General features: G+C 25.8%; 1 pseudogene; it reads left to right on the forward strand.

Moving 5' to 3' along the window:
• Nucleotides 1–459: 459 nt before the first annotated feature.
• Nucleotides 460–24,500, forward strand: part of LOC134718052 (uncharacterized) — a 322,747-nt pseudogene continuing 298,706 nt past the window's right edge.

The raw sequence follows: 24,500 nt of genomic DNA on the forward strand, positions 1-24,500 counted from the left end.
TTGTTTTGTATAAATGTCAACAGAATATAGAATGTTGTGTCAACAGAATACAGAATCAACATTCTGTATTCTGTTGACACAGTATACAGAATGTTGATTCCGGCTAAATATATGATCTGACAGGATGCTCACGGAATAAAACTTGTGATGGAAGAAGACATACATTTGACTTGTAAAACATACATGAACAATAGCAATCCGTAGATGATTTGAAAAGGATCCGCCATCTCTGACTTGTCGTAACTATCGTCTCTTTCTGTAACTTTAAGAATTTCTGCAAGTGGCTGGTAAACCGATATTTTCTCTGCTGTATTTCTGTATCCTATCCTTCCCGGCTGATCTACTGCATGTTGTCTCAAATTTTGCCGTTGATGTTATTATCGTAATCACAAAAGCGCGTCAATATGGAACATACAATTGCCTATTGTAAAACGTTTATGTGATTGGATTTACACATGACGTCATTCATTGTTTACAAACGTTATTTTTGCACTCGCACTGACATTTCAACAGTTCAACAGTTCAAACTTCTTCTGGATTGAATACCACAATGGGATTGAAGGTAGATCAAGGTATAGTAGTACATTGAATATTTTAAAACTGAGAAAAGTGTAGCATATAGCGTAATTCAAAACATATTACGTTAGTTAAAAAAGCAGATTACGCGTTACACAGTGACGGACCCCTGGGGATCCGGGGATGGGAACACCAAATAATTTTGGACGTTCAATGCATTATTCTATATAATACTGTACACCCCTCGGCGTAAGAAGGGGGAGGGGTCCGAAGGTTGGACCCCTTTTTAACGATAAATGCATAAATTTGAAAAGGGAAATCTATTTGGAAACTGTATCTCCAGATTTGGAACCCCCTTTTAAAAATGTGTTTCCTATTTTGACAGGATTTTTTTTATAGGGCCCAATGCTTCATTTAATTTGGGAAACATTTTAATATATAAGTCCTAGGTGCCTACAAAATTATTTCTCCACTTTGACTGCTGTGTTTGTTGCTGTTCAGTTGTTGCTGCATATATATGTATATTTTTATATATAAGTGATCTCGTTTGAAATGATTTAACAACAACATTTCTGTTACTTCTGGGTTTTTTAAATATTTTTTAGCATACTATGTGATCTGGGCAATGCGATATATATATGAGCCATATATGGGTTTGGTCATTGTGCATTTGATGTGGTAAAAATCAGGGGTAAATTTTGAAAGGGGGGAGGGCGAAGATATTAAATTTTGTCGAGCGGAGCGAATCGGAAATTTTTGGGGACCTTTTTTGGGCTAAAAAAAACCCATAAAACAAGTGTTATATGCACTATTTAAACGGTTCATGGCTTGGGGCATGCATATTTTATAGTTGCTGTAAAGTGTAAGGGTTGGAAATTTTATATGCTGTATTCTCCCTATTAATTGTCTATCATAAAATGATAGTATTGATCCAAAGCTATGTACTGATATATTTGATGTAGGACTTGTCGGTAAAAAATAGACATGGAAATTAGATGAAATTTACAATACGACCGACACGAGTTAAAAAAGACAAACAAGCAGTTTTTATCAAAATGTTTGATTGATATGTTTCACCCAACATAACTTAGGTAACCGAAGTGAGGGGTTTCAAATCCACCAAAGACTACGAAAGTGTCTGAAATGACAACGAAGTTATGAATGACGGTCAACAAATGGAGACATAAAAGTCACACCCAGTAGGCAGGTTGCATGCAGTCTGGTCTTGAGAAAAGTATTCAATATATATAAGTCCGGCAAAACAGACATTCGAGTCAGACATGCAAACCCCGGCCACAAAAAAATACGCCCGTTTTTATTCATCATGTTCATTTCATGCTAAATATTTTTGTTGGAAATTTTAGTTTTTAATAGCAAAAAAGTGGACAAGACTATTGTTTTCAATCTAGATACGGCCAAAAATTTGTTTAAGGCAAGAATCAGAGTCATTTTTTTTTTCTTTCAAATATCTCAGACTGCCTCCTCAAATCAAATGGTTTGTACCTGAGACTTGAAATCTTTCTAGAGATTATACTGACTGGGGATCATTATTCAATTTGTTAAACATGTTTTCGTAGGTAAATAATATTGTGGAACTTTTTTTTCATGAGAGTGTAATAGTCTATAGAGTATTTACCATTATTTTCTGTTTAGTGGAATAGTGAAATAGAAGTCAATACGTTCTTGCTCAATCCTGTGTCGCTTTGAAGGTTTCCTGATTGTCATGACAACCTCAGCCTAGAAGCAATGTGTATTACTGTATTAAATTTGAATTTCAAAATGACCGAGTGCCGTTTTTTCAACGCACTGGTCAACTCCACCATAGCAAATCACATGATTTTGACAATCAGTAAATACCGGCCAGCGAAAAATGTCTTTATAACTAAAGAATTGTCGTATTAAAATGAAATACTCGGGAAATGGCAAAGTTCACGAAGTCTAGTCTGATTAATCATTTTACAAAAAAAAAAAAAAGTCCGAGCAAAAAGGGGGGGGATGGGCGTACGCCCTATACGCCCCCCTCTGAATCCGCCACTGAAAATCATTCAACAGTCTTCCTATTTTTATATTATAAATAAAGATGTCTGTGAAATATTTAAATTTCTATTTTATTTTGGTAGGGTTGACTAAGGAACTACATAGAAGACTTACGAGTGTAACAATGATATTTATGTCTACGGTTACATTGTGTTATTGTGACGTAAATGCACTCAAATGAAAAATTATTTTTTACAATATTTTATACATTTTATTTAATTTAAATTTGATTGTCAGTGTACACACAACCAGTATGTTGTTTCAGTCCGATGCTTTTTTGGCCCAGTGTAACCACTCTCAGTGGCGGATCCAGAAATTTACATAAGTGGGGGCCCACTGACTGACCTAAGAGGGGGCCGGCTCCAGTCACGCTTCAATGATTCCCCTATATGAGCAACCAATTTTTTTCCAAAAAGGGGGGGGGGTCCCCTGCCCCCCCCCCCCCCCCCAAATCCACCTCTGACTCTAGGCAGCCCTCACAAACGAGTAACTGGGGTGGATGGGTTGGGTGGCTCAGTGTTGTATTAATATATAAGAAGATGTGGTATAACTGCCAATGAGAAAAGTCTCCTGTTCATATAAGTCGTAATTTGTAGAAGTAAACCATTATAGGTCAAAGTACGGTCTTCAACACCGTGCCTGCATGAGCTCTCACCGAACAGCAAGGTGTAAAGGGCCCCAAAAGTGACTAGTGTAAAACCATTCAAACTTGAAAACCAACTACTGAATACCAAACTCCTGACTTAAGACAATAACCTTTTTTGTATTGTTACAATCTCAAAAACGTGTCCGGTTAAAAACGCCAGAATATTTCAAATCTCATATACCCCCAATGATACTCTGTAAAGTAAAAACGCAATTCAATATTAATGGTGTGGGAAAGGAAAGGTTAAGTAATCCGTACAGACAAATGTCAAAGGTATGCTACACTGTGCACGCTTTCTTCTGCTTGCAGACACAGGTCTGGTTTAAAAAAAATTGCACAATAAAAAGTTATTTTTATTTGAAGCGCTTTAATTTATGATTTTCTTTATCAATATGATTATTATTATTATAAAGTTCAGACAGAGGTACTTCACAATTTAGAAAACTAATACATGATGTACATTTTATATTGTATTTTCTTCCCGGTGCTTGACCACGTTTACTGTATATCATTGATAAACATTAGTTTGTTCAGCATAGGTAATTCATAACAAGCATAACTGCAGGCTAAGTTTACAACACATAATTAACTATTGATTACTTAATGTCCAGTGGCAAATATGTCATGCGTATTTAGAAAAAAACCCATTAACATTGCATTTAATAAGTTTTGTAAAGTTTAAATCATCGTTTATAAATAGTAAGTAAATTCTATTGTTTTAATATTATCCGGTGATGCCTATAAATGACTTTTTACAAAATGTATGTCTATGAGGGTACTGCTCGACCGGCGTCCCGCAGAAGTGGTTTCGCCAGTGCAATTTGACATGTTTATCAAATCATTGACGTCACATTGACGCGTTTTTGAGGAATCGGACACGTTTCTGTGTGCTACCATAGATAGATGTATAACATCTCTGGCTAGGTGCTTCATATATGACTATGTACGATAAATTTTCAATTAAATTAAATTTCCACTTCAATCTATTAAACATTAATGTACTTTTGTATAAAGTAGTTAGTATATATTTAAATGTCTTTCGTCGTTGTTTCACGGATCTTATTATAAAGAGCACATAGATAGACCGATGGTTAAAGCTACACGTGTATGAAATACTTGCCACTGGCAAACACCAATACTTTGATGATGATGAATTAAATTATCATATTTTCCTTCTTTTTTTTTTTATTTAGAAACAAATTTCAACTTTGATCGATTATAATATTATATATACATGTAGTATCAGAAGTCCAGTCCATTAGTGATTACTGGACTTATGGTAGTATATAAAGTAATAAGTAAATTTTGATGTCATACCATTCCCTTCCATAATTGTGCATTCTTTTTTTTTTTTTACATTACACAGAAATGAGGAAAGTTTTAACATAAGATAATTTATTGTAGCCTAGACCTGTTGGTGACCTTCTGCTGTTTTTTTATTTGGTCGGGTTGTTGTCTCTTTGACACATTCCCCATATCCGTTCTCAATTTTAATATTTATAAATTCATTACATTTTCTTTCCTTAGAATGATTAACAGCAATGGAGACAGGAGCAGACATTGGAATGTTTGATGTGAAAATTGAAGACCTATAAACAAAATGATGTATCTAGACAATATGGCACTCATCAGAAAAAAAACCAACATTTAATCATGAACCATTGAATCCTGAGTTTCGTACAAGTACCAAAACATTAAAGGTGGATGCTTATAATGAGCTCATATTAGAACTAAAGTGTCCTTTTGAATTACCACAGTACATGTAAAAAGACACATCATATCCGGGACTGAATTGAGGAAAAGAGCCAGGAAACTGACATTCAACAAAGCATTCCAAAGAAAAGATGGCATAGGGGGAGAGCAATGAAACATGATACATGCAAAATTAATTGTTTCTTTGATTGTTTATTTATGAGCTTTAAAGGGTCATAAAATAACCAAGGGGCATGAAAATGAAAGAGATTTTTGCCACAAACTTCACATGTTGGTATGACATTGAATGTTTTATTATATATTAAAAAATGGTTATGATAAATAAAAGAAATTCCAGTTATGATTAAAAATAAGGTAATCGAGACATTGTTTTGTGTTGATTATAATGCATTGCCTAACATAGTAACATATAACCGCATTAATTACAACAAATTTTAAGCAATAGCAAAATACCAAAAAATGAACAGTATTGAAGATTCTAATCTTGTTTGATATATATATAAATTATGCGCTATATAATTATACAATTGATACTGTAAAATATCAGCCTCGAACCACAGTGTGAATCTTCCTGATGTCGAGTGCGTATTATTTTTATAAACACTGAAAGACAGTCACAATCAAAATCAAGAAGTAAGCAAAGAATCACAAAACGAAAGGGCATTTACAACAATACATTGAAAAATACATATATAAAAACAACACAAACTCCATTAAAAACCGGGAGTGAATTCAGGTGCTCCTAATGCGTATTATTTTTATAAACACTGAAAGACAGTCACAACCAAAATCAAGAAGTAAGCAAAAAATCACAAAACATAAGGGCATTTACAACAACACTTTGAAAAATACATAAAAGACAACACGAACTCCATGAGTGAATCCAGGTGCTCCTAATGGGTATAATCCGATAAACTGCTTATCTTGCTTCATTTCTGTTGTTTTCTCCTTCGCTTTAATAGTATTTCGATAGACGAGAGTAAGCTTGATAATTTTCCTTGGTCATGTTCACGTCGCTAAAACAAATCTGCGCAGCAGGGTGATATAGTCTAAGAGAACGTAACCAGCTAAAAAAGGATAATAATAATATTGTCACAGAATTATCAAACCTATATTTGGATACCAATTGTACTGAGATGCACATTGTAAAAACTTCTCTAATGATAAACACTTAATCAGAGATATCTACAAAAGATACAAAATATGCCACAAATTATTATATAGCATACTATAATTACCGAGTTTAAAAGTTTTCAGTTCCAAATATTTTTTGAAACAATACACATTCAAGTTAAAAAGATTAACAACACCAAATCTACTGAAACAGTACTGAAAATAACAATACCGAAATAGTACTGTCAACATCAGTACTGAAACATTACTGACAAAATCAGTACTGAAACATTACTGACAAAATTAGTACTGAAACAGTACTGTCAAAATCAGTACTGAAACAGTACTGTCAAAATCAGTACTGAAACAGTACTGTCAAAATCAGTACTAAAACAGTACTGTCAAAATCAGTACTGAAAGAGTACTGACAAAATCAGTACTGATTTCATTGAAAGTATAACATTATAAGTTTTCAGTCTTTCCTAACAGTACTGATATGCACGAGGGTAGAAATGTACCAAAAAAGTATGGGTAAATTATTGGTAGTGTATGATCAAATATCCAAAAAGTGGTAAAATTTACTGAAAAATTTTGTAATTTGTTTGAAAAAAGCTGTGGTGGGTTCAAGTTTACTTCTAATACATATGAGAAAATTATCATGATCAAATGACCGATATAAAATAACATCAAATATAATTATCCAAAAAATCGACAAATTTACAGTAAAATGGGATAAAAAATATCAATAAATGTATTAACTGAATGAATATTCAAAAATCGGTATTGACAGTAAAATGTCGAAAAATTATAAATAAATATATATTATATGAATAAACATCCAAAAAGTGGTAAAATTTACTGAACATTTTTGTAATTTGTTTGAAAAAAGCTGTGGTTGGTTCAATTTTACTTCTAATACAACTGTCAATAAATATGTAAAAATAATCATGATCAAATGATCTATTTAGAATAACATCAAATACAATTATCCCAAAAATCGAAAAATTTTCAGTAAAATGTGGAAAAATTATCAATATATGTATTATCTGAATGAACATCCAAAAAGTGGTAAAATTGACAGTAAATGTCGAAAAAATATTAAAAAATGTATTATATGATCAAATATCCAAAAAGGGGTAAATATTACTGAAAAATTTTGTAATTTGTTTGAAAAAAGCTGTGGTTGGTTCAAGTTTACTGCTTATACAATTGTCAATACATATGAGAAAATCATCATGATCAAATGACCGATATAAAATAACATCAAATATAATTATCCAAAAAATCGACAAATTTACAGTAAAATGGGATAAAAAATATCAATAAATGTATTATCTGAATGAATATTCAAAAATCGGTATTGACAGTAAAATGTCGAAAAATTATAAATAAATATATATTATATGAATAAACATCCAAAAAGTGGTAAAATTTACTGAAAATTTTTGTAATTTGTTTGAAAAAAGCTGTGGTTGGTTCAATTTTACTTCTAATACAACTGTCAATAAATATGAGAAAATTATCATGATCAAATGATCTATTTAGAATAACATCAAATACCATTATCCCAAAAATCGAAAAATTTTCAGTAAAATGTGGAAAAATTATCAATATATGTATTTTCTAAATGAATATCCAAAAAGTGGTAAAATTGACAGTAAATGTCGAAAAATATTAAAAAATGTATTATATGATCAAATATCCAAAAAGGGGTAAATATTACTTTTTGTAATTTGTTTGAAAAAAGCTGTGGTTGGTTCAAGTTTACTGCTTATACAATTGTCAATACATATGAGAAAATTATCATGATCAAATGACCGATATAAAAATAACATCAAATATAATTATCCAAAAAATCGACAAATTTACAGTAAAATGTGGAAAAATTATCAATATATGTATTATCTAAATGAGTATCCAAAAAGTGGTAAAATTGACAGTAAATGTTGAAAAATTATTAAAAAATGTATTATATGATCAAATATCCCAAAAGTGGTAAAATTTACTGAAAAATTTTGTAATTTGTTTGGAAAAAGCTGTGGTGGGTTCAAGTTTACTTCTAATACAATTGTCAATATATATGAGAAAATTATCATGATCAAATGACCGATTTAAAGTAACATCAAATACAATTATCCCAAAAATCGACAAATTTTCAGTAAAATGTGGAAAAATTATCAATATATGTATTATCTAAATGAATATCCAAAAAGTGGTAAAATTGACAATAAATGTCGAAAAAATATTAAAAAATGTATCATATGATCAAATATCCAAAAAGAGGTAAAATTTACTGAAAAATTTTGTAATTTGTTTGAAAAAAGCTGTGGTTGGTTCAATTTTACTTCTAATACAACTGTCAATAAATATGTGAAAATAATCATGATCTATTTAGAATAACATCAAATACAATTATCCCAAAAATCGACAAATTTTCAGTAAAATGTGGAAAAATTATCAATATATGTATTATCTAAATGAAAATCCAAAAAGTGGTAAAATTGACAGTAAATGTCGAAAAAATATTAAAAAATGTATTATATGATCAAATATCCAAAAAGGGGTAATTATTACTGAAAAATTTTGTAATTTGTTTGAAAAAAGCTGTGGTTGGTTCAAGTTTACTGCTTATACAATTGTCAATACATATGAGAAAATTATCATGATCAAATGACCGATATAAAAATAACATCAAATATAATTATCCAAAAAATCGACAAATTTACAGTAAAATGTGGAAAAATTATCAATATATGTATTATCTAAATGAGTATCCAAAAAGTGGTAAAATTGACAGTAAATGTTGAAAAATTATTAAAAAATGTATTATATGATCAAATATCCAAAAAGTGGTAAAATTTACTGAAAAATTTTGTAATTTGTTTGGAAAAAGCTGTGGTGGGTTCAAGTTTACTTCTAATACAATTGTCAATATATATGAGAAAATTATCATGATCAAATGACCGATTTAAAGTAACATCAAATACAATTATCCCAAAAATCGACAAATTTTCAGTAAAATGTGGAAAAATTATCAATATATGTATTATCTAAATGAGTATCCAAAAAGTGGTAAAATTGACAATAAATGTCGAAAAATTATTAAAAAATGTATTATATGATCAAATATCCAAAAAGTGGTAAAATTTACTGAAAAATTTTGTAATTTGTTTGAAAAAAGCTGTGGTGGGTTCAAGTTAACTTCTAATACAATTGTCAATACATATGAGAAAATTATCATGATCAAATGACCGATATAAAATAACATCAAATATAATTATCCAAAAAATCGACAAATTTACAGTAAAATGTGGAAAAATTATCAATATATGTATTATCTAAATGAGTATCCAAAAAGTGGTAAAATTGACAGTAAATGTCGAAAAATTATTAAAAAATGTATTATATGATCAAATATCCAAAAAGTGGTAAAATTTACTGAAAAATTTTGTAATTTGTTTGAAAAAAGCTGTGGTGGGTTCAAGTTTACTTCTAATACAATTGTCAATACATATGAGAAAATTATCATGATCAAATGACCGATTTAAAGTAACATCAAATACAATTTTCCCAAAAATCGACAAATTTTCAGTAAAATGTGGAAAAATTATCAATATATGTATTATCTAAATGAATATCCAAAAAGTGGTAAAATTGACAGTAAATGTCGAAAAAATATTAAAAAATGTATTATATGATCAAATATCCAAAAAGTGGTAAAATTTACTGATAAATTGTGTAATTTGTTTGAAAAAAGCTGTGGTGGGATCAAGTTTACTTCTTATACAATTGTCAATACATATGAGAAAATTATCATGATCAAATGACCGATTTAAAATAACATCAAATACAATTATCCCAAAAATCGAAAAATTTTCAGTAAAATTTGGAAAAATTATCAATATATGTATTATCTAAATGAATATCCAAAAAGTGGTAAAATTGACAGTAAATGTCGAAAAAATATTAAAAAATGTATTATATGATCAAATATCAAAAAAAGGGTAAAATTTACTGAAAAATTTTGTAATTTGTTTGAAAAAAGCTGTGGTTGGTTCAAGTTTACTGCTTATACAATTGTCAATACATATGAGAAAATCATCATGATCAAATGACCGATATAAAATAACATCAAATATAATTATCCAAAAAATCGACAAATTTACAGTAAAATGGGATGAAAAATATCAATAAATGTATTATCTGAATAAATATTCAAAAAATGGTATTGACAGTAAAATGTCGAAAAATTATAAATAAATATATTACATGAATAAACATTCAAAAAGTGGTAAAATTTACTGAAAATTTGTGTAATTTGTTTGAAAAAAGCTGTGGTTGGTTCAAGTTTACTTCTAATACAATTGTCAATAAATATGAGAAAATTATCATGATCAAATGATCTATTTAAAGTTACATCAAATACAATTATCCTAAAAATCGACAAATTTTCAGTAAAATGTGAGAAAATTATCAATATATGTATTATCTAAATGAATATCCAAAAAGTGGTAAAATTGACAGTAAATGTCGAAAAATTATTAAAAATGTATTATATGATCAAATATCCAAAAAGTGCTCAAATTTACAGAAAATTTTTGTAATTTGTTTGAAAAAAGCCGTGGTTGGTTCAAGTTTACTTCTAATACAATTGTCAATACACTTGAGAAAACTATCATGATCAATTGACCGATTTAAAATAACATCAATTACAATTATCCAAAACAAAAAATCGACAAATTGTCTGTAAAATATGAAAAAATATCAATATATGTATCATCTAAATGAATATCCAAAAAGTTGTAAAATTGACAGTAAATATCGAAAAATTATAAAAAAAAATGTATTATATGATCAAATATCAAGAAAGTGGTAAAATTTACTGAAAATTTTTGTAATTTGTTTGAAAAAAGCTGTGGTTGGTTCAAGTTTACAGCTTATACAATTGTCAATACATATGAGAAAATTATCATGATCAAATGACCGATATAAAAATAACATCAAATATAATTATCAAAAAAATCGACAAATTTACAGTAAAATGTGGAAAAATTATCAATATATGTATTATCTAAATGAGTATCCAAAAAGTGGTAAAATTGACAGTAAATGTCGAAAAAATATTAAAAAATGTATTATATGATCAAATATCCAAAAAGTGGTAAAATTTACTGAAAAATTTTGTAATTTTTTGAAAAAAGCTGTGGTGGGTTCAAGTTTACTTCTTATACAATTGTCAATACATATGAGAAAATCATCATGATCAAATGACCGATATAAAATAACATCAAATATAATTATCCAAAAAATCGACAAATTTACAGTAAAATGGGATAAAAAATATCAATAAATGTATTATCTGAATGAATATTCAAAAATCGGTATTGACAGTAAAATGTCGAAAAATTATAAATAAATATATATTATATGAATAAACATCCAAAAAGTGGTAAAATTTACTGAAAATTTTTGTAATTTGTTTGAAAAAAGCTGTGGTTGGTTCAATTTTACTTCTAATACAACTGTCAATAAATATGAGAAAATTATCATGATCAAATGATCTATTTACAATAACATCAAATACAATTATCCCAAAAATCGAAAAATTTTCAGTAAAATGTGGAAAAATTATCAATATATGTATTATCTAAATGAGTATCCAAAAAGTGGTAAAATTGACAGTAAATGTCGAAAAAAATATTAAAAAAATGTATTATATGATCAAATATTCAAAAAGGGGTAAAATTTACTGAAAAATTTTGTAATTTGTTTGAAAAAAGCTGTGGTTGGTTCAAGTTTACTGCTTATACAATTGTCAATACATATGAGAAAATTATCATGATCAAATGACCGATATAAAAATAACATCAAATATAAATATCCAAAAAATCGACAAATTTACAGTAAAATGTGGAAAAATTATCAATATATGTATTATCTAAATGAGTATCCAAAAAGTGGTAAAATTGACAGTAAATGTCGAAAAATTATTAAAAAATGTATTATATGATCAAATATCCAAAAAGTGGTAAAATTTACTGAAAAATTTTGTAATTTGTTTGAAAAAAGCTGTGGTGGGTTCAAGTTTACTTCTAATACAATTGTCAATACATATGAGAAAATTATCATGATCAAATGACCGATTTAAAGTAACATCAAATACAATTTTCCCAAAAATCGACAAATTTTCAGTAAAATGTGGAAAAATTATCAATATATGTATTATCTAAATGAATATCCAAAAAGTGGTAAAATTGACAGTAAATGTCGAAAAATTATTAAAAAATGTATTATATGATCAAATATCCAAAAAGTGGTAAAATTTACTGATAAATTGTGTAATTTGTTTGAAAAAAGCTGTGGTGGGATCAAGTTTACTTCTTATACAATTGTCAATACATATGAGAAAATTATCATGATCAAATGACCGATTTAAAATAACATCAAATACAATTATCCCAAATATCGAAAAATTTTCAGTAAAATTTGGAAGAATTATCAATATATGTATTATCTAAATGAATATCTAAAAAGTGGTAAAATTGACAGTAAATGTCGAAAAAATATTAAAAAATGTATTATATGATCAAATATAAAAAAAAGGGTAAAATTTACTGAAAAATTTTGTAATTTGTTTGAAAAAAGCTGTGGTTGGTTCAAGTTTACTGCTTATACAATTGTCAATACATATGAGAAAATCATCATGATCAAATGACCGATATAAAATAACATCAAATATAATTATCCAAAAAATCGACAAATTTACAGTAAAATGGGATGAAAAATATCAATAAATGTATTATCTGAATAAATATTCAAAAAATGGTATTGACAGTAAAATGTCGAAAAATTATAAATAAATATATTACATGAATAAACATTCAAAAAGTGGTAAAATTTACTGAAAATTTGTGTAATTTGTTTGAAAAAAGCTGTGGTTGGTTCAAGTTTACTTCTAATACAATTGTCAATAAATTTGAGAAAATTATCATGATCAAATGATCTATTTAAAGTTACATCAAATACAATTATCCTAAAAATCGACAAATTTTCAGTAAAATGTGAGAAAATTATCAATATATGTATTATCTAAATGAATATCCAAAAAGTGGTAAAATTGACAGTAAATGTCGAAAAATTATTAAAAATGTATTATATGATCAAATATCCAAAAAGTGCTCAAATTTACAGAAAATTTTTGTAATTTGTTTGAAAAAAGCCGTGGTTGGTTCAAGTTTACTTCTAATACAATTGTCAATACACTTGAGAAAACTATCATGATCAATTGACCGATTTAAAATAACATCAATTACAATTATCCAAAACAAAAAATCGACAAATTGTCTGTAAAATATGAAAAAATATCAATATATGTATCATCTAAATGAATATCCAAAAAGTTGTAAAATTGACAATAAATATCGAAAAATTATAAAAAAAATGTATTATATGATCAAATATCAAGAAAGTGGTAAAATTTACTGAAAATTTTTGTAATTTGTTTGAAAAAAGCTGTGGTTGGTTCAAGTTTACAGCTTATACAATTGTCAATACATATGAGAAAATTATCATGATCAAATATCCGATATAAAAATAACATCAAATATAATTATCAAAAAAATCGACAAATTTACAGTAAAATGTGGAAAAATTATCAATATATGTATTATCTAAATGAGTATCCAAAAAGTGGTAAAATTGACAGTAAATGTCGAAAAATTATTAAAAAATGTATTATATGATCAAATATCCAAAAAGTGGTAAAATTTACTGAAAAATTTTGTAATTTTTTGAAAAAAGCTGTGGTGGGTTCAAGTTTACTTCTTATACAATTGTCAATACATATGAGAAAATTATCATGATCAAATGACCGATTTAAAGTAACATCAAATACAACTATCCCAAAAATCGACAAATTTTCAGTAAAATGTGGAAAAATTATCAATATATGTATTATCTAAATGAATATCCAAAAAGTGGTAAAATTGACAATAAATGTCGAAAAAATATTAAAAAATGTATTATATGATCAAATATCCAAAAAGAGGTAAAATTTACTGAAAAATTTTGTAATTTGTTTGAAAAAAGCTGTGGTTGGTTCAAGTTTACTGCTTATACAATTGTCAATACATATGAGAAAATCATCATAATCAAATGACCGATATAAAATAACATCAAATATAATTATCCAAAAAATCGACAAATTTACAGTAAAATGGGATAAAAAAATATCAATAAATGTATTATCTGAATGAATATTCAAAAATCGGTATTGACAGTAAAATGTCGAAAAATTATAAATAAATATATATTATATGAATAAACATCCAAAAAGTGGTAAAATTTACTGAAAATTTTTGTAATTTGTTTGAAAAAAGCTGTGGTTGGTTCAATTTTACTTCTAATACAACTGTCAATAAATATGTGAAAATTATCATGATCAAATGATCTATTTAGAATAACATCAAATACAATTATCCCAAAAATCGAAAAATTTTCAGTAAAATGTGGAAAAATTATCAATATATGTATTATCTAAATGAATATCCAAAAAGTGGTAAAATTGACAGTAAATGTCGAAAAAATATTAAAAAATGTATTATATGATCAAATATCCAAAAAGGGGTAAATATTAATGAAAAATTTTGTAATTTGTTTGAAAAAAGCTGTGGTTGGTTCAAGTTTACTGCTTATACAATTGTCAATACATATGAGAAAAGCATCATGATCAAATGACCGATATAAAAATAACATCAAATATAATTATCCAAAAAATCGACAAATTTACAGTAAAATGTGGAAAAATTATCAATATATGTATTATCTAAATGAGTATCCAAAAAGTGGTAAAATTGACAGTAAATGTCGAAAAATTATTAAAAAATGTATTATATAGATCAAATATGATCATGATCCTTTTCAGAAATGTACATAGTTATATACGCCATACAAAAAGATTCTTTGATTAATATTGCTGTATCTTAAAATGTACTCGTATCCAACTGTTATATTGTTTAAACATAATATAAAATTGTATATATTTTTCATATTGTACTGAAATATTTAATTGCTGTCATCTTGAAATTTTGTATATTGTACTTATATGGAGAGGATTATCTTAAGTTGTTATAACTTGTATCCAATCATATTGTATATTTAGACAATAAAATATGTTTAAACTATCCAAAAAGTGGTAAAATTTACTGATAAATTTTGTGATTTGTTTGAAAAAGCTGTGGTTGGTTCAAGTTTACTTCTAATACAATTGTCAATACATATGAGAAAATTATCATGATGAAATGACCGATATAAAATATCATCAAATATAATTATCCCAAAAATCGAAAAATTTTCAGTAAAATGTGGAAAAATTATCAATATATGTATTATCTAAATGAGTATCCAAAAAGTGGTAAAATTGACAGTAAATGTCGAAAACAATATTAAAAAAATGTATTATATGATCAAATATCCAAAAAGTGGTAAAATTTACTGATAAATTGTGTAATTTGTTTGAAAAAAGCTGTGGTGGGATCAAGTTTACTTCTTATACAATTGTCAATACATATGAGAAAATTATCATGATCAAATGACCGATTTAAAATAACATCAAATACAATTATCCCAAATATCGAAAAATTTTCAGTAAAATTTGGAAAAATTATCAATATATGTATTATCTAAATGAGTATCCAAAAAGTGGTAAAATTGACAGTAAATGTCGAAAAAATATTAAAAAATGTATTATATGATCAAATATCAAAAAAAGGGTAAAATTTACTGAAAAATTTTGTAATTTGTTTGAAAAAAGCTGTGGTTGGTTCAAGTTTACTGCTTATACAATTGTCAATACATATGAGAAAATCATCATGATCAAATGACCGATATAAAATAACATCAAATATAATTATCCAAAAAATCGACAAATTTACAGTAAAATGGGATGAAAAATATCAATAAATGTATTATCTGAATAAATATTCAAAAAATGGTATTGACAGTAAAATGTCGAAAAATTATAAATAAATATATTACATGAATAAACATTCAAAAAGTGGTAAAATTTACTGAAAATTTGTGTAATTTGTTTGAAAAAAGCTGTGGTTGGTTCAAGTTTACTTCTAATACAATTGTCAATAAATATGAGAAAATTATCATGATCAAATGATCTATTTAAAGTTACATCAAATACAATTATCCTAAAAATCGACAAATTTTCAGTAAAATGTGAGAAAATTATCAATATATGTATTATCTAAATGAATATCCAAAAAGTGGTAAAATTGACAGTAAATGTCGAAAAATTATTAAAAATGTATTATATGATCAAATATCCAAAAAGTGCTCAAATTTACAGAAATTTTTTGTAATTTGTTTGAAAAAAGCCGTGGTTGGTTCAAGTTTACTTCTAATACAATTGTCAATACACTTGAGAAAACTATCATGATCAATTGACCGATTTAAAATAACATCAATTACAATTATCCAAAACAAAAAATCGACAAATTGTCTGTAAAATATGAAAAAATATCAATATATGTATCATCTAAATGAATATCCAAAAAGTTGTAAAATTGACAGTAAATATCGAAAAATTATAAAAAAAATGTATTATATGATCAAATATCAAGAAAGTGGTAAAATTTACGGAAAATTTTTGTAATTTGTTTGAAAAAAGCTGTGGTTGGTTCAAGTTTACAGCTTATACAATTGTCAATACATATGAGAAAATTATCATGATCAAATGACCGATATAAAAATAACATCAAATATAATTATCAAAAAAATCGACAAATTTACAGTAAACTGTGGAAAAATTATCAATATATGTATTATCTAAATGAGTATCCAAAAAGTGGTAAAATTGACAGTAAATGTCGAAAAATTATTAAAAAATGTATTAGATGATCAAATATCCAAAAAGTGGTAAAATTTACTGAAAAATTTTGTAATTTTTTGAAAAAAGCTGTGGTGGGTTCAAGTTTACTTCTTATACAATTGTCAATACATATGAGAAAATTATCATGATCAAATGACCGATTTAAAGTAACATCAAATACAACTATCCCAAAAATCGACAAATTTTCAGTAAAATGTGGAAAAATTATCAATATATGTATTATCTAAATGAATATCCAAAAAGTGGTAAAATTGACAATAAATGTCGAAAAAATATTAAAAAATGTATTATATGATCAAATATCCAAAAAGAGGTAAAATTTACTGAAAAATTTTGTAATTTGTTTGAAAAAAGCTGTGGTTGGTTCAAGTTTACTGCTTATACAATTGTCAATACATATGAGAAAATCATCATAATCAAATGACCGATATAAAATAACATCAAATATAATTATCCAAAAAATCGACAAATTTACAGTAAAATGGGATAAAAAAATATCAATAAATGTATTATCTGAATGAATATTCAAAAATCGGTATTGACAGTAAAATGTCGAAAAATTATAAATAAATATATATTATATGAATAAACATCCAAAAAGTGGTAAAATTTACTGAAAATTTTTGTAATTTGTTTGAAAAAAGCTGTGGTTGGTTCAATTTTACTTCTAATACAACTGTCAATAAATATGTGAAAATTATCATGATCAAATGATCTATTTAGAATAACATCAAATACAATTATCCCAAAAATCGAAAAATTTTCAGTAAAATGTGGAAAAATTATCAATATATGTATTATCTAAATGAATATCCAAAAAGTGGTAAAATTGACAGTAAATGTCGAAAAAATATTAAAAAATGTATTATATGATCAAATATCCAAAAAGGGGTAAATATTACTGAAAAATTTTGTAATTTGTTTGAAAAAAGCTGTGGTTGGTTCAAGTTTACTGCTTATACAATTGTCAATACATATGAGAAAAGCATCATGATCAAATGACCGATATAAAAATAACATCAAATATAATTATCCAAAAAATCGACAAATTTACAGTAAAATGTGGAAAAATTATCAATATATGTATTATCTAAATGAGTATCCAAAAAGTGGTAAAATTGACAGTAAATGGCGAAAAATTATTAAAAAATGTATTATATAGATCAAATATGATCATGATCCTTTTCAGAAATGTACATAGTTATATACGCCATACAAAAAGATTCTTTGATTAATATTGCTGTATCTTAAAATGTACTCGTATCCAACTGTTATATTGTTTAAACATAATATAAAATTGTATATATTTTTCATATTGTACTGAAATATTTAATTGCTGTCATCTTGAAATTTTGTATATTGTACTTATATGGAGAGGATTATCTTAAGTTGTTATAACTTGTATCCAATCATATTGTATATTTAGACAATAAAATATGTTTAAACTATCCAAAAAGTGGTAAAATTTACTGATAAATTTTGTGATTTGTTTGAAAAAGCTGTGGTTGGTTCAAGTTTACTTCTAATACAATTGTCAATACATATGAGAAAATTATCATGATGAAATGACCGATATAAAATATCATCAAATATAATTATCCAAAAAATCGACAAATTTACAGTAAAATGGGATAAAAAATATCAATATATGTATTATCTAAATGAATATCCAAAAAGTGGTAAAATTGACAGTAAATGTCGAAAAATTATTAAAAAAATGTATTATATGATCAAATATCCAAAAAGTGGTAAAATTTACTGATAAATTTTGTAATTTGTTTGAAAAAAGCTGTGTTTGGTTCAAGTTTACTTCTAATACAATTGTCAATACATATGAGAAAATCATCATGATCAAATGACCGATATAAAATAACATCAAATATAATTATCCAAAAAATCGACAAATTTACAGTAAAATGGGATAAAAAATATCAAGAAATGTATCATTTGAATGAATATTCAAAAATCGGTATTGACAGTAAAATGTCGAAAAATTATAAATAAATATATATTATATGAATAAACATCCAAAAAGTGGTAAAATTTACTGAAATTTTTTGTAATTTGTTTGTAAAAAGCTGTGGTTGGTTCAATTTTACTTCTAATACAACTGTCAATAAATATGAGAAAATTATCATGATCAAATGATCTATTTAGAATAACCTCAAATACAATTATCCCAAAAATCGAAAAAATTTCAGTAAAATGTGGAAAAATTATCAATATATGTATTATCTAAATGAATATCCAAAAAGTGGTAAAATTGACAGTAAATGTCGAAAAAATATTAAAAAATGTATTATATGATCAAATATCCAAAAAGTGGTAAAATTTACTGAAAAATTTTGTTATTTGTTTGAAAAAAGCTGTGGTTGGTTGAAGTTTACTTCTAATACAATTGTCAATACATATGAGAAAATTATCATGATCAAATGACCGATATAAAATATCATCAAATATAATTATCCAAAAAATCGACAAATTTACAGTAAAATGGGATAAAAAATATCAATATATGTATTATCTAAATGAATATCCAAAAAGTGGTAAAATTGACAGTAAATGTCGAAAAATTATTAAAAAATGTATTATATGATCAAATATCCAAAAAGTGGTAAAATTTACTGATAAATTTTGTAATTTGTTTGAAAAAAGCTGTGTTTGGTTCAAGTTTACTTCTAATACAATTGTCAATACATATGAGAAAATCATCATGATCAAATGACCGATATAAAATAACATCAAATATAATTATCCAAAAAATCGACAAATTTACAGTAAAATGGGATAAAAAATATCAATAAATGTATTATCTGAATGAACATTCAAAAATCGGCATGGACAGTAAAATGTCGAAAAATTATAAATAAATATATATTATATGAATAAACATCCAAAAAGTGGTAAAATTTACTGAAATTTTTTGTAATTTGTTTGAAAAAAGCTGTGGTTGGTTCAATTTTACTTCTAATCCAACTGTCAATAAATATGAGAAAATTATCATGATCAAATGATCTATTTAGAATAACATCAAATACAATTATCCCAAAAATCGAAAAAATTTCAGTAAAATGTGGAAAAATTATCAATATATGTATTATCTAAATGAATATCCAAAAAGTGGTAAAATTGACAGTAAATGTCGAAAAAATATTAAAAAATGTATTATATGATCAAATATCCAAAAAGTGGTAAAATTTACTGAAAAATTTTGTTATTTGTTTGAAAAAAGCTGTGGTGGGTTCAAGTTTACTTCTTATACAATTGTCAATACATATGAGAAAATTATCATGATCAAATGACCGATTTAAAGTAACATCAAATACAATTATCCCAAAAATCGACAAATTTTCAGTAAAATGTGGAAAAATTATCAATATATGTATTATCTAAATGAGTATAAAAAAAGTGGTAAAATTGACAGTAAATGTCGAAAAAATATTAAAAAATGTATTATATGATCAAATATCCAAAAAGGAGTAAAATTTACGGAAAAATTTTGTAATTTGTTAGAAAAAAGCTGTGGTTGGTTCAAGTTTACTTCTAATACAATTGTCAATACATATGAGAAAATTATCATGATCAAATGACCGATATAAAATATCATCAAATATAATTATCCAAAAAATCGACAAATTTACAGTAAAATGGGATAAAAAATATCAATATATGTATTATCTAAATGAATATCCAAAAAGTGGTAAAATTGACAGTAAATGTCGAAAAATTATTAAAAAATGTATTATATGATCAAATATCCAAAAAGTGGTAAAATTTACTGATAAATTTTGTAATTTGTTTGAAAAAAGCTGTGGTGGGATCAAGTTTACTTCTTATACAATTGTCAATACATATGAGAAAATTATCATGATCAAATGACCGATATAAAAATAACATCAAATATAATTATCCAAAAAATCAACAAATTTACAGTAAAATGTGGAAAAATTATCAATATATGTATTATCTAAAAAGTGGTAAAATTGACAGTAAATGTCGAAAAATTATTAAAAAATGTATTATATGATCAAATATCCAAAAAGTGGTAAAATTTACTGAAAAATTTTGTAATTTGTTTGAAAAAAGCTGTGGTGGGTTCAAGTTTACTTCTAATACAATTGTCAATACATATGAGAAAATTATCATGATCAAATGACCGATTTAAAGTGACATCAAATACAATTATCCCAAAAATCGACAAATTTTCAGTAAAATGTGGAAAAATTATCAATATATGTATTATCTAAATGAATATCCAAAAAGTGGTAAAATTGACAGTAAATGTCGAAAAAATATTAAAAAATGTATTATATGATCAAATATCCAAAAAGAGGTAAAATTTACTGAAAAATTTTGTTATTTGTTTGAAAAAAGCTGTGGTGGGTTCAAGTTTACTTCTTATACAATTGTCAATACATATGAGAAAATTATCATGATCAAATGACCGATTTAAAGTAACATCAAATACAATTATCCCAAAAATCGACAAATTTTCAGTAAAATGTGGAAAAATTATCAATATATGTATTATCTAAATGAGTATCCAAAAAGTGGTAAAATTGACAGTAAATGTCGAAAAAATATTAAAAAATGTATTATATGATCAAATATCCAAAAAGGAGTAAAATTGACGGAAAAATTTTGTAATTTGTTAGAAAAAAGCTGTGGTTGGTTCAAGTTTACTTCTAATACAATTGTCAATACATATGAGAAAATTATCATGATCAAATGACCGATATAAAATATCATCAAATATAATTATCCAAAAAATCGACAAATTTACAGTAAAATGGGATAAAAAATATCAATATATGTATTATCTAAATGAATATCCAAAAAGTGGTAAAATTGACAGTAAATGTCGAAAAATTATTAAAAAATGTATTATATGATCAAATATCCAAAAAGTGGTAAAATTTACTGATAAATTTTGTAATTTGTTTGAAAAAAGCTGTGTTTGGTTCAAGTTTACTTCTAATACAATTGTCAATACATATGAGAAAATCATCATGATCAAATGACCGATATAAAATAACATCAAATATAATTATCCAAAAAATCGACAAATTTACAGTAAAATGGGATAAAAAATATCAATAAATGTATTATCTGAATGAACATTCAAAAATCGGCATGGACAGTAAAATGTCGAAAAATTATAAATAAATATATATTATATGAATAAACATCCAAAAAGTGGTAAAATTTACTGAAATTTTTTGTAATTTGTTTGAAAAAAGCTGTGGTTGGTTCAATTTTACTTCTAATCCAACTGTCAATAAATATGAGAAAATTATCATGATCAAATGATCTATTTAGAATAACATCAAATACAATTATCCCAAAAATCGAAAAAATTTCAGTAAAATGTGGAAAAATTATCAATATATGTATTATCTAAATGAATATCCAAAAAGTGGTAAAATTGACAGTAAATGTCGAAAAAATATTAAAAAATGTATTATATGATCAAATATCCAAAAAGTGGTAAAATTTACTGATAAATTTTGTAATTTGTTTGAAAAAAGCTGTGGTGGGATCAAGTTTACTTCTTATACAATTGTCAATACATATGAGAAAATTATCATGATCAAATGACCGATATAAAAATAACATCAAATATAATTATCCAAAAAATCAACAAATTTACAGTAAAATGTGGAAAAATTATCAATATATGTATTATCTAAAAAGTGGTAAAATTGACAGTAAATGTCGAAAAATTATTAAAAAATGTATTATATGATCAAATATCCAAAAAGTGGTAAAATTTACTGAAAAATTTTGTAATTTGTTTGAAAAAAGCTGTGGTGGGTTCAAGTTTACTTCTAATACAATTGTCAATACATATGAGAAAATTATCATGATCAAATGACCGATTTAAAGTGACATCAAATACAATTATCCCAAAAATCGACAAATTTTCAGTAAAATGTGGAAAAATTATCAATATATGTATTATCTAAATGAATATCCAAAAAGTGGTAAAATTGACAGTAAATGTCGAAAAAATATTAAAAAATGTATTATATGATCAAATATCCAAAAAGAGGTAAAATTTACTGAAAAATTTTGTTATTTGTTTGAAAAAAGCTGTGGTGGGTTCAAGTTTACTTCTTATACAATTGTCAATACATATGAGAAAATTATCATGATCAAATGACCGATTTAAAGTAACATCAAATACAATTATCCCAAAAATCGACAAATTTTCAGTAAAATGTGGAAAAATTATCAATATATGTATTATCTAAATGAGTATCCAAAAAGTGGTAAAATTGACAGTAAATGTCGAAAAAATATTAAAAAATGTATTATATGATCAAATATCCAAAAAGGAGTAAAATTTACGGAAAAATTTTGTAATTTGTTAGAAAAAAGCTGTGGTTGGTTCAAGTTTACTTTTAATACAATTGTCAATACATATGAGAAAATTATCATGATCAAATGACCGATATAAAATATCATCAAATATAATTATCCAAAAAATCGACAAATTTACAGTAAAATGGGAAAAAAAAATATCAATATATGTATTATCTAAATGAATATCCAAAAAGTGGTAAAATTGACAGTAAATGTCGAAAAATTATTAAAAAATGTATTATATGATCAAATATCCAAAAAGTGGTAAAATTTACTGATAAATTTTGTAATTTGTTTGAAAAAAGCTGTGTTTGGTTCAAGTTTACTTCTAATACAATTGTCAATACATATGAGAAAATCATCATGATCAAATGACCGATATAAAATAACATCAAATATAATTATCCAAAAAATCGACAAATTTACAGTAAAATGGGATAAAAAATATCAATAAATGTATTATCTGAATGAACATTCAAAAATCGGCATGGACAGTAAAATGTCGAAAATTATAAATAAATATATATTATATGAATAAACATCCAAAAAGTGGTAAAATTTACTGAAATTTTTTGTAATTTGTTTGAAAAAAGCTGTGGTTGGTTCAATTTTACTTCTAATCCAACTGTCAATAAATATGAGAAAATTATCATGATCAAATGATCTATTTAGAATAACCTCAAATACAATTATCCCAAAAATCGAAAAAATTTCAGTAAAATGTGGAAAAATTATCAATATATGTATTATCTAAATGAATATCCAAAAAGTGGTAAAATTGACAGTAAATGTCGAAAAAATATTAAAAAATGTATTATATGATCAAATATCCAAAAAGTGGTAAAATTTACTGAAAAATTTTGTTATTTGTTTGAAAAAAGCTGTGGTGGGTTCAAGTTTACTTCTTATACAATTGTCAATACATATGAGAAAATTATCATGATCAAATGACCGATTTAAAGTAACATCAAATACAATTATCCCAAAAATCGACAAATTTTCAGTAAAATGTGGAAAAATTATCAATATATGTATTATCTAAATGAGTATCAAAAAAGTGGTAAAATTGACAGTAAATGTCGAAAAAATATTAAAAAATGTATTATATGATCAAATATCCAAAAAGGAGTAAAATTTACGGAAAAATTTTGAAATTTGTTAGAAAAAAGCTGTGGTTGGTTCAAGTTTACTTCTAATACAATTGTCAAT

The sequence above is a fragment of the Mytilus trossulus genome, chromosome 5 (genome assembly GCF_036588685.1).
Source record: "Mytilus trossulus isolate FHL-02 chromosome 5, PNRI_Mtr1.1.1.hap1, whole genome shotgun sequence".
Classification (NCBI taxonomy): domain Eukaryota; kingdom Metazoa; phylum Mollusca; class Bivalvia; order Mytilida; family Mytilidae; genus Mytilus; species Mytilus trossulus.